Genomic DNA, 10578 nt, shown 5'->3' with positions numbered 1-10578 from the left:
CAGATGAATCTTTCCACAACCCTTCATTTACATGGAGTGTTTTAGGAGGAAAAGGAGACATTTCAACAAAAGCTAGATTCATTTTTAAAATGTGAAAATATTAGTGTTAAAAATTGTAGTTATTCAACATATTTGGAAAATAAGTAATCAGTATGCAGCTGAAGGGAGATTCTAGTAGCCAGAATTTAGAATTCAGAGAGGATATTTAGACTGACTGGGTCACACAGGATATGGCTCTGAGTGTGGGTGGCAAGTTAAGTCTTTTTCCTTCATGTCACTCAATCTTATTTAGAGTACTGGATTAAAATCTCACTTGTATGTTTTGCTAAGCTTACTAGCAGCATATACCCTTCTTCAGACTGAAAAGCAAAAAAAAAACCCCAAAAACCCTAGAAGTTCAGAAAAAATGACCTTACACATTGATTAGGAATCCAAATAAAAAAATAAAGAATAAAATTTGGAAAATTAAAAAAATAAAGTTAACATTCATATGAACACATTCATATTTGAAATACAGGAAAAAGATGTCAAAGTATAAGTAAAATATTTAACAAGTACAAAAGGTAGTTTTACAAAATTAGTTGATATTATTAACATGAGTCAGACTTATAATTTATAAGTAATATAAATATTATTATATAAATAATACAAATAATATAATAAATAATATAAATAATTTCTGAAGGGTTTCAAAGTTATTCTACGAACCATCTTTTTTTTTCCCCTCTACAGTTCAAATTTTCCAACATTCTGTGTTGAAAAATAGCCATCTTTGATTTCCAAAGATTATTTCAGAAACACCAGATACTCTGTTATTGAATGAAGGGGATAAAGCTAATTAATACCTCTAATTTAGACTAAAGGGACAACCCTAAATACTGTATTATATAGCTACAGGGTAAATCAGTTGGTCAATTAAATGTTGAAAGTGCTGCAATTATATTTTCAGTGTTTGGGAAAGATCTAGCTTGAACAACCAAAGAAAATACCTAAAAATGCCAGAAGTTTCAGATAACTGCAATATACAAACCATGATCCAAAGGCAATTCAAAGTCTGCAGGCAATTCCCATGTGATTTAAAACTTTAAAAAGTTCACATCTATTGGCACATCTATTGGAACTACAACCATCCCCTGAAAAAGATGTTAATTTACAAAGCACGTATTTCCCTGTGCCCTGGCAGTGTCCACATGACACTAAGATCTTCTGTAGCCTGTGCTTACGTTAAAGTATCTTCTGCTGCTCTAGGTTAGAGGAAGTACAAACACTGTTTTCATGCTGAGAAAGGACCCTTGATCCTCTTTTTTAATCCTGGCCAATATGCTTAACATAAACTGACAGCAGTCATGCATCCCTAGCCTGTCTTCTGCACCCAGAAGGCCTTCTGTGTCTAAAGACAATCCAGTGGAGTTTCCTGGAAATGTTCCACACAGGACATTAAGACAGATAAAACATCAGCAGTGACTGATGCCATCAGGATGTTTCTTTGTGTGTGGAGGACTGTCCCTGTCTGAGCAATGGCCAAGCAGAAAGAGAGGAGGCCAAACAGCAGTTCCTGCCCCTTTTCTGACCCATTATCAAAGCTGTCAAAAAAACAGCAGTGAATCAGCAAGCAAGCCCGGTGCTTGCTTGGCATCCTTGCCATCCAAAATCCCTGCAGGCAACTAAATTTATTTTCCAGCTCTTCTTTTCAATTTCTATTTGCCGCCTTCTCATGCTGAAGCTGCTTTTGCAACCGGAAGGGACATTACAAATGTCAAATCAAGAGCCTATTTTCTTTTGTTACTTCTCTTTTTGTCTGGCTTTACACACACCCCTCTTCTAGTTCAGGTGCAAATACCACTCTGTCCCTGCAGCATCCTTAAATCTGTTGTTCCTAATTATCCTAGCCTGGCAGTCATTATCTAATACAAGTTGTACATAAGCATTACTCCATTTGTGTCAAGAACCAGGTATTGGTATCGGTATCTACTACCTACAATTACAGCATGTAATTGTAACAGGCTATGGTGTACCTCTCTTTATTAGACTGTGATTGTCAAGCTGATTTAGGGGTTTACGCGGGGCAGAGGGGGAACAAATACAAAACACACACAACATCATTAACTCCTAACATTCCCACATGAGATTTTGTAAATGAATGTATGGTGGGGACAGGTTCGCACATCATTACAGAATCACGGAACGGTTGAGGTTGGAAGGGACCTCTAGAGACCATCTAGTCCAACCCCCCTGCTCCAGCAGGGACACCTAGAGCACATTGCACACGGTGGCATCCAGGCAGGATTCTTCCTCATAAGGAGATGGATTAATCCCCTTCAAATTCTCATCAACTTGAACCAGGGGTTCTATCATCCCCTAATGGGAAGGGATACATTATAAGGTAATGAGACATAAAAAGGAATAATAAGGCTATGCATAAGATACTCGTTACTCAGTGAGATCAGAAGAGCTACATTGAAACTGAGGAAAACATTAGTGAAAAGGCATGCAGATTATAAAAACTGCTAAAAAAATGGAACATTGGTATACAAAGTACACACACACACAAGCTTTCAGAGTCTTTTCAAGATGATATAGCACCTGCTAAACTTTTTTTTCCAAACTTGTAATTTTCAAACTCCAAATATAAACATGATTATGTGCCAACTAAACAGATCTTTTAACAACATGAAAGGATGAATTATTTTAGATGTTTCACTGCAGGTACATAAAACTCTTGTATCAGCCATGAACACGATTCTTTTATTGCTCAAACACTTTTGATCTTGATCACAGAATGAAGAATCAATAGGGTCAAGTGATTTTATAATCTTTGATACTGTAGTTTACATTAGTGTAGGATATGAAAGATAGTTAACCTTCCTCTTATCAGTGAAAAGAGACTTAGGGAGATGTTAGTAGAGGAGAATAACACATCCTGTTATTTAAAGTGGAAGAGCTTTAGATTATACATACCATCCTCCAAAAGTAGGATAAGACAATCTAGCATGCCTATATGACAATGTATAACCAGGACTGGATTTTATAAAGGAAGGAAATAAATATAGCCAGTCATTACACAACCAACAATATTTGAAGGAAGACTCAGTGAATAGCTAAGATACACATGGTACAGTTAGAAATAGTTGAAAAAACATTTCATATTTCACTGTATCATAATAATACGCAGTATAATAAGAATTACAACAGATCAAGAGTTCTTCAAATACCACATGGCCAAACTGAGACACAGAATCACAGAATGGTCGAGATTGGAAGGGACCCCTAGAGATCATCTAGTCCAACCCCGCTGCGCAATCAGGGACACCTGGAGCACGTGGCACAGGGTGGTGTCCAGGCGGGTTTGGAAGATCTCCAGAGAAGGAGACTCCACAACCTCTCTGGGCAGCCCGTTCCAGGGCTCTGTCACCCTCACAGTAAACAAGTTCTCATATGGAGGTGGAACTTCCTGTGTTTCAATTTGTAGCCATTACCCCATGTCCTGTCACTGACCACCACCAAGAAGAGTTTGGCCCCATCCTCCCTACATTCACCCCTCAGGTATTTGTGCATGTTGATCAGATCCCCTCTCAATCTTCTCCAGGCTAAACAGGCCCAGCTCACTTAGTCTTTCCTCATGCGATAGATGCTCCAGCCCCTTCATCATCTTGCTCACTCTACACTAGACCCTCTCTGGAAGTTCTCCGTCCCTCTTGTCCTGGAGAGCCCAGAACTGCACTCAATACTCCAGGTGCAGCCTCACCAGAGCTGAGGAGAGGGGTAGGATCCCCTCCCTCGACCTGCTGGCCACACTCCTTATGCAGGCTGGGATCTCGTTGGCCTTCTTGGCTACAAGGGCACATTGCTGGCTCAGAACTCCCCAGTCCCTCTCCAGAGGGCCACTTTCCAGCAGGTCATCCCCTAATCTGTACTGGTGCCTGGGGTTATTCCTTCCCAGGTACAGGACCCTGCGCTTTCCCTTATTGAACCTCATGAGGTTTCTCTCTGCCCAACTCTCCAACCTGTCCAGGTCCCTCTGAATGGCAGCACAGCCCTCTGGAAGTGCCAGCTCTTCCACCCAGTTTTGTATCAGTTTTGTTTTTGCAACCTTACCACCCCAAAGAGCCAGAGGCTGTATTTTTCAACCTGGGCTTATACTAAGACTACATATATTTATAGCCATCAAAAGCATTTGGCAATTACTGCAATTTAAATGGTGACAATAAAAAAAAAAATCATACTTTAAGATATACCTTAAGAATAATAAAAAAATCAACATTTTCCACTATCCCTCTACGATAAACATGGGTGACTCAGGAATAAGCAATAAAACAGGTTAAAACATCTCATTTTAAATTAGACTGGTCATAAGTCTATCTGAATTCAGTGGTGCAAGTATTGCATAATTTCAGTTAACAGGACAATTTCACAAGACTTAATTCAGGATCAAGAGCATATTGTACTATTATGAAGCAAATATCAGATTACTTTGAAAAGTAATCGTTTCTTCCAAACAAAATGCCTCCAGCTGCCTTTGATTGCTGAGTACACCAAATAGCCATGCAAATTCATCAATAGTATCAGTTTCCCATAGTTTCCTTCACATGCATCATTCAAGAGGATCTCAGCCTGCCTGTGCTTTGTATTGTTGCATTCAGCACAAGCAATAAAACACACCAATGGAAAACTCACCTACTATAGAAGGACCACATCTAAGAAAGTGATTAAAAAAAAAAAAAGCTACATGTAGAGTTCATAGTAACACCTTTCCTGAAACACTACATTTTCAATTGCTTACATTTTAAATAAATTAAATAATTTGGGCTGAATACTGCCCAAGTTGATTATCTTGAATGCTGTGAGACTTGATTCTGATTTTGTTGATTAATTAGTATTCTAAATGCTCTAGAATTTTCAGCTGTTTCCAGTAAAGTACTGGAAATGCTTAACCCTCTCTGGGTCTTTGAACAGGGACTTGAAAATGTGTCTGGCCCGTATGTATTGGCAAAATGATGCCTGCTCATCCAAAATGAACCCAGATTTAGCCAGACATATAAAAACTCTCAAAATTGTTACCTGGGCATGTTGAGTCTAGGTTTATTAGAAGTTTATTATCTTGCATTCCATCTGCACTAGCGATGCTCTGGTCTAGTGCAGAAGGTGGGAGAGAACCTCCCACTGCAATTGCTGCAGCTTCACTTCTGCAGAGACCCAATATTCCTTTACCCCATCCTTGTTCCACAGACCAGAAGTAAAGGAGGGAAGTAAATGCTAATCTTCTAAGTTCCATACCAGAGTAGAAACTACCATTCAGCTTTTCCTTCCCTCATTGCTTTACAAATACTTGTTTACAAACTCTGTGGTATTAATGAATACAAGAGCAGGCCTAAAGCATTCTAATATAGTGAATTCCTTTGTGAAATTGGGATACTAAGATGACATAAAAGAATACACATCACTGAGTTACTGCTTTTTCTGCATTTCCTGATGTTTAGAAATATATCAACTTGGAACATGCTGGTTGCTGTAATATCACTTTCATTAGTAACCAAGAGTGGAAGCCAAATTAATGTATTCCCCCAATGCAGTCCATACTTGCGCCTGTTTGCAAGTTGCTTTTGTATGAAAGCTATAGGCATAATGCTCTCATCAGTGACAAGTAGATTTTCCTCAAAACGCAAAGGTAATACACAAAGGTAATACACAAAGGTAATACACAGCATTGCAAACACAGAAACAAGCTTTTTCTCATAGTTCTCTTGGTAAGATATTGTCTGCAAAACGCTAACTCCTTAATCTGGAGCAAAATCTTCACAGTCTGGGGAAAACAGAAGAACTGCACTTAATAAAACCCTTGAAAAGAAGTGCTCTAAGCTGTGTACTTTATATAAAACAAATATAACACACAAACTTTCTAATATATTAGGGAAAACTGAATAAAAGTATACAATACAAAAGATTAAGCAGTGGTGCCACAATAGGCAACAAATTCAAGGACACGGAAACAAAAATGAAGTTTCCTTAGAGAACTTCTTACATGATAAACAGTCAAAGAACTCTGCTCCAAACTAAAGGTTGGATAAAATCAATCTGTTGAAGTAGCACTAACTCTTGTTTTTATTATGCACAACCTTTGCCTTGGTGAAAGTTCAGTAGAAGCATGAGCGTGGTATTCAAGCTCTGCAAGGATAAATGCTGAACACATAAGGAAAATGAAAGCACAGTAGGAAGATAAATATACTTCAAACCATAAAACAAAATGACTTTTTACGCTAGCTAAGTAACTTTCATGGTCACATATTTTAAAATATTTGTTTCATTTCTGAACGAAAAGATTTCATCAGGGAAAGAAAGATTACAGAAGAGGTAAGAAAGAAGTAAGGACTTAATGTTTAACATAAACAAGTTTTTCAGCTGTGAGGAATACCAGTAACCTCAATTGGAATCAGCTGAATCTGTAGAATTTCAACAGCTAAGTCATATCATTAGTAATCAATAAAACAGCTTTATTCCTAGCTTCCAGGCTCTGTCCATTAAGTCATACCACTCAAATACTATGCAAGCGTAATGAAATCCCTTCTGAAAGAAATCAGCTTATGTTAAATGCTGAAGAATTGCAATTGTTAGTGTAAATACAAAGGTTTCTCAAGGTCTCAGTTACATAGTTCATTATATGCATGAAAAGCCAGAGTAACATAATCACTAACATTTCGATTTAAAAATGAGCAACTGTTGCATCCAGTGATAAAATCCATATACCACAAAGCTCAGGGACAGAGAAGAACAGGCAAAAACAGTGTTAAGAGAAGGGGGAAAATAGGAAATTCCCCTGAGAAATGGAAACTCATGTAGATGACTTTTTGGTAAATAAATACTAGAACAAGTGTCCCCTTTAGACTGTTAGAAAAACAGCATTTGCAGAAACCCCCAGGATTGTAATAGGTGTGATCTTTGTGAACTGTGTATTAACCTTCCCAGTGTGAATCATTTTAGTTCTGCTTTAGCTTCTACCACACTATCACAAGTCTAGCATAATGTTTACCTTTCCTTATATAGTTAAAGCTAGTAGCCACAAAAAAATCAGAAATCCTGTTATGAAACTGATAAATCATGCAGCCCATTTTCAAGATGTGTGTGGTTTACTACAGTTAAAACCCATTTTCACCACTGAATATTTTCCTCCTCCCTCGCCATGTTCAGACATAAACCTTAGTCACAATCAGGACAACTTCTAACCACAATTAAAAATCACATGTACTTGTAATGAAGAATATTACTCATATTAAGTATTAATATGCTGTCCTTCCACAGTTCTAGGACATAACTGAGCCTGCTCACTATAAATCAAAACAATAATGGTAACAAAAGCAAAGCAACCTCATCATCTTATCTATTTATCTATAAATTTCAAGTTGGTCTTTTGAATATAAATTAAACATTTCAATACACTGTTTGGAAAGCATTGTCTCTTTTCCATTTTACAGACAGCAACATCTATCAAGCATTTCATTACAGCAGTGCAATAGACTGAGGCTAGCTACAAACTAATTAGCAGGGTGCTAGCAGCAAGGAAGGGGCTCAGCACAGATTAAGGTCACTTGGTCAAAGAAACTTCAAGAGTAGTAACAACATAATATTGCACATTGTTCTGGGACGTATTTTATTGAGCCCTGAATAGAAACCAAATTTATCTTTCTTCCAGGAAGTTTAATCAATTGAATATTCTATTTCATTTTATATGACATTCTTAGTGTTACCCCCTCACCTGTGTTATCAGCCAGCACCTGCACGAGTCAGTCTGCAGAAAACAGTTCATTATATTAAATAAAAATGATGTCCCATGCTGACTGCATGACTTGGCTCTGCAAGCTACCATCACTAGATCTCTTCTGCTCTTCTCCTAGGAGCCTCCTTTCCCACCCTGACCTTGCCTCCACATCCACCTTGCCCTCACTTCCAACCAAATATATCTTTCTTGGGAAACCTGCTAGGATGCCATGATCTGAGCAGGCATTCACCTCATTACAATTCTCAGTGTAGCAGTATTTCCGCATTTGACATCCTGTGCTATGGTGACTATCACAAGGGAATTTGATCAGAAACTAGGAAATACTTTGTGATAAAACTTGTCTTTGCTCTGTAGGATACAATTTCTATTTAAAAATCCAAACCTGGTTTCTCTGGGACATTTTGTTAAGGCAAACCATGCTAAAATATAAATGGAAAGCTTACACTAACAAAAGCAAGTGAGCTCAGGCACTCCACCCTCTAGTCATTCTTTTGTGCCTAGGTTGACATTGTGTATCAAGTTTACAACAGCAAAAGGAAATGACTCAAAGATGCACTAAGTAATGGACACCTAATAGCTTTCTATTTATCAGTTTAAGTTTATGCATGTACAGCAGTATGCATGGGGAACTAGAATTGTACATAAAAGTACCATTATTTTTCCTGTATTAATATTCCTGCATGAATGTTCTCCAATATGTTTCTTGAGAATGAGTGCTCTGCTTTAATTATTTTTACACATATTTATTACTATATACTAGTTTATAACACCGCATGTTAATTACTGAACAGAAAAATTAAACAGAAGTAATAAATAATTGCATCCATGACTTCTCAAAAATCATGAGTTAGGCCCTAACTTACACGAGATCAGCTGCAAAATTATGAAATGACAAAAGGTTTTAACATGATGAATCTGGAAAAGCATCTGTTTTCAGATATTACATGTTATCTTCATAGTACATTTTAAAGCTTTTCAATATAGTCAGAACAAAAACATGTTTAAAAATCAAGCAGATCCTCACATGTAACACTTGAACTGTAATTTAGAGGGAGACTGGAACTTCATAGACTGGTATAGTATTATCAGTTTACATAATTGATGGAGCTTTCTATAAAAATGTAAGATACTGTCCGAATTAACATTGAATTGAAAAGTTAAGTGTTGCATTTATAAAAGGGATAGTATTATTCGAGTCAAATTCTAGCAACTTTGATCTACCTCTACTGCAGTACTTGCATTTAGGGAAATGAAAATAAACAGAAACATTAAAACTAAGCACAGTTTTTTTTGCCATCCACCAGCTTCTAGCATAACAACTTTTATCACAAGTTTGACTTTCAAAATTCTATTGCTGCCCTTGGCAAGTTACAATTTCACAATTCATATGCCCTTTTCCAGATTTTGATGGATTTCACATTCTAACTACTACAGCCAGAGAGTACTCACCTTCAGACACTTAATCTGCAATAAAAATATCATTCCTGTTTTTACAGCGTTTTTTGCAAGGCTGTCAATTCATTTCTTCCAGCTTCGGTGCTGCCTAACAGGTAGGACATATCACACACTGTCACTGTTCTTTGCTATGAAATTCGCCCTTCCACAGGACACAACTTCAGGAAAAAAAAATCTTTTTCTTAAACCAACTGGAAAATTATGAATCACTTTTTCCTTTTCTCCAAGTGTAAAAATAACACATAGCCAACACACAAAACAAAAAACAAAACTACGAACAAAGCTATCAGTGAACAAACATCCTAAAAGGTAGAAGGGGAGGGAGACCTGAAAGTGGCACAACTGGCAACACCCTCCAGGAAAACACCATTTCCACCTCTCATACACCTGTTCTTTCGCGGTCTCTGAAGTAGGAACTCTCTACAAATACTTAAACTGCATAGGGGTAGCTCTCACTAATCAAATTAGTTTTAAGGTCACCCCAGAAGTTAATCACGTGAAGATCATTAGGTGCAATAATATAAATGCAGCTTCATTCTCCTGTCCTCAGCAATTCAACTGACATCCACATATTTCACATGGAGGTGAATTACGTTAGCAAATAGCGCCAAATAGGGGCAGGTTGCCAGCTTTAAAAATAAAAAATAAAAAAGGTTTTCACTGATTTATTAGTTGGCAATATGGCCTTCTGTCACCTGCTAATTCTTAGTTCAACTCTGCATGGTTCAAAAGATTATCAAAAGATTAGGCTGATTAGATACTATACTACAAGCAAGCCAGGATTTTTCGTCATGGAAATTTCATAGGTTATTTTCGTTTTGCTTTTCTTCAGTGGTCAATCTATTCAGGTTCTACAATCCACAGCAAAAGCAACTGGAATCATTTCAAATCCATACAGTATCTGCCGAGTCCACAGATACGTAAATGTCACCCCTTAGCAGGTTTGTAGCCTTAAGGAGGTATGTTTACTAGAGCGTAGGGGATATAGGAACATACTAGGAAACCTCGGTTACTGAGATTTTTTAATCATTTCCAGGAGAAAAAATTATGCTAATGAATTATTCAAAACCTCAGCTTTAAGATTCATTGCTAACATAATTTTGTTTTTTAATAATAAAGGTCTTTCTGAAAATTAGAGGGGAAAAAAGTGAAAACACTACCAAACATCAAAAGTCAAAATCAAATCAAGGCAATAAGTTTACAGAATCCTTGCTTTTAGACAAAACATCTTTGTTTCTTTATATTGGCAACATACTTGGCTGAAATATGAGCTGACAAGCCTAACTACTAATTCACAGAACAACTAGAATACATGTGGCTTCAAGACACGCTTGTGTTCCCAAACTAAGGAT

The sequence above is a fragment of the Tinamus guttatus genome, unplaced genomic scaffold, assembly GCF_059628265.1.
Source record: "Tinamus guttatus ecotype Peru unplaced genomic scaffold, ASM5962826v1 Tinamus_guttatus_pri_ptg000311l, whole genome shotgun sequence".
NCBI classification, from domain to species: Eukaryota; Metazoa; Chordata; class Aves; order Tinamiformes; family Tinamidae; genus Tinamus; species Tinamus guttatus.
Note: the sequence above shows the minus strand (reverse complement) of the source record.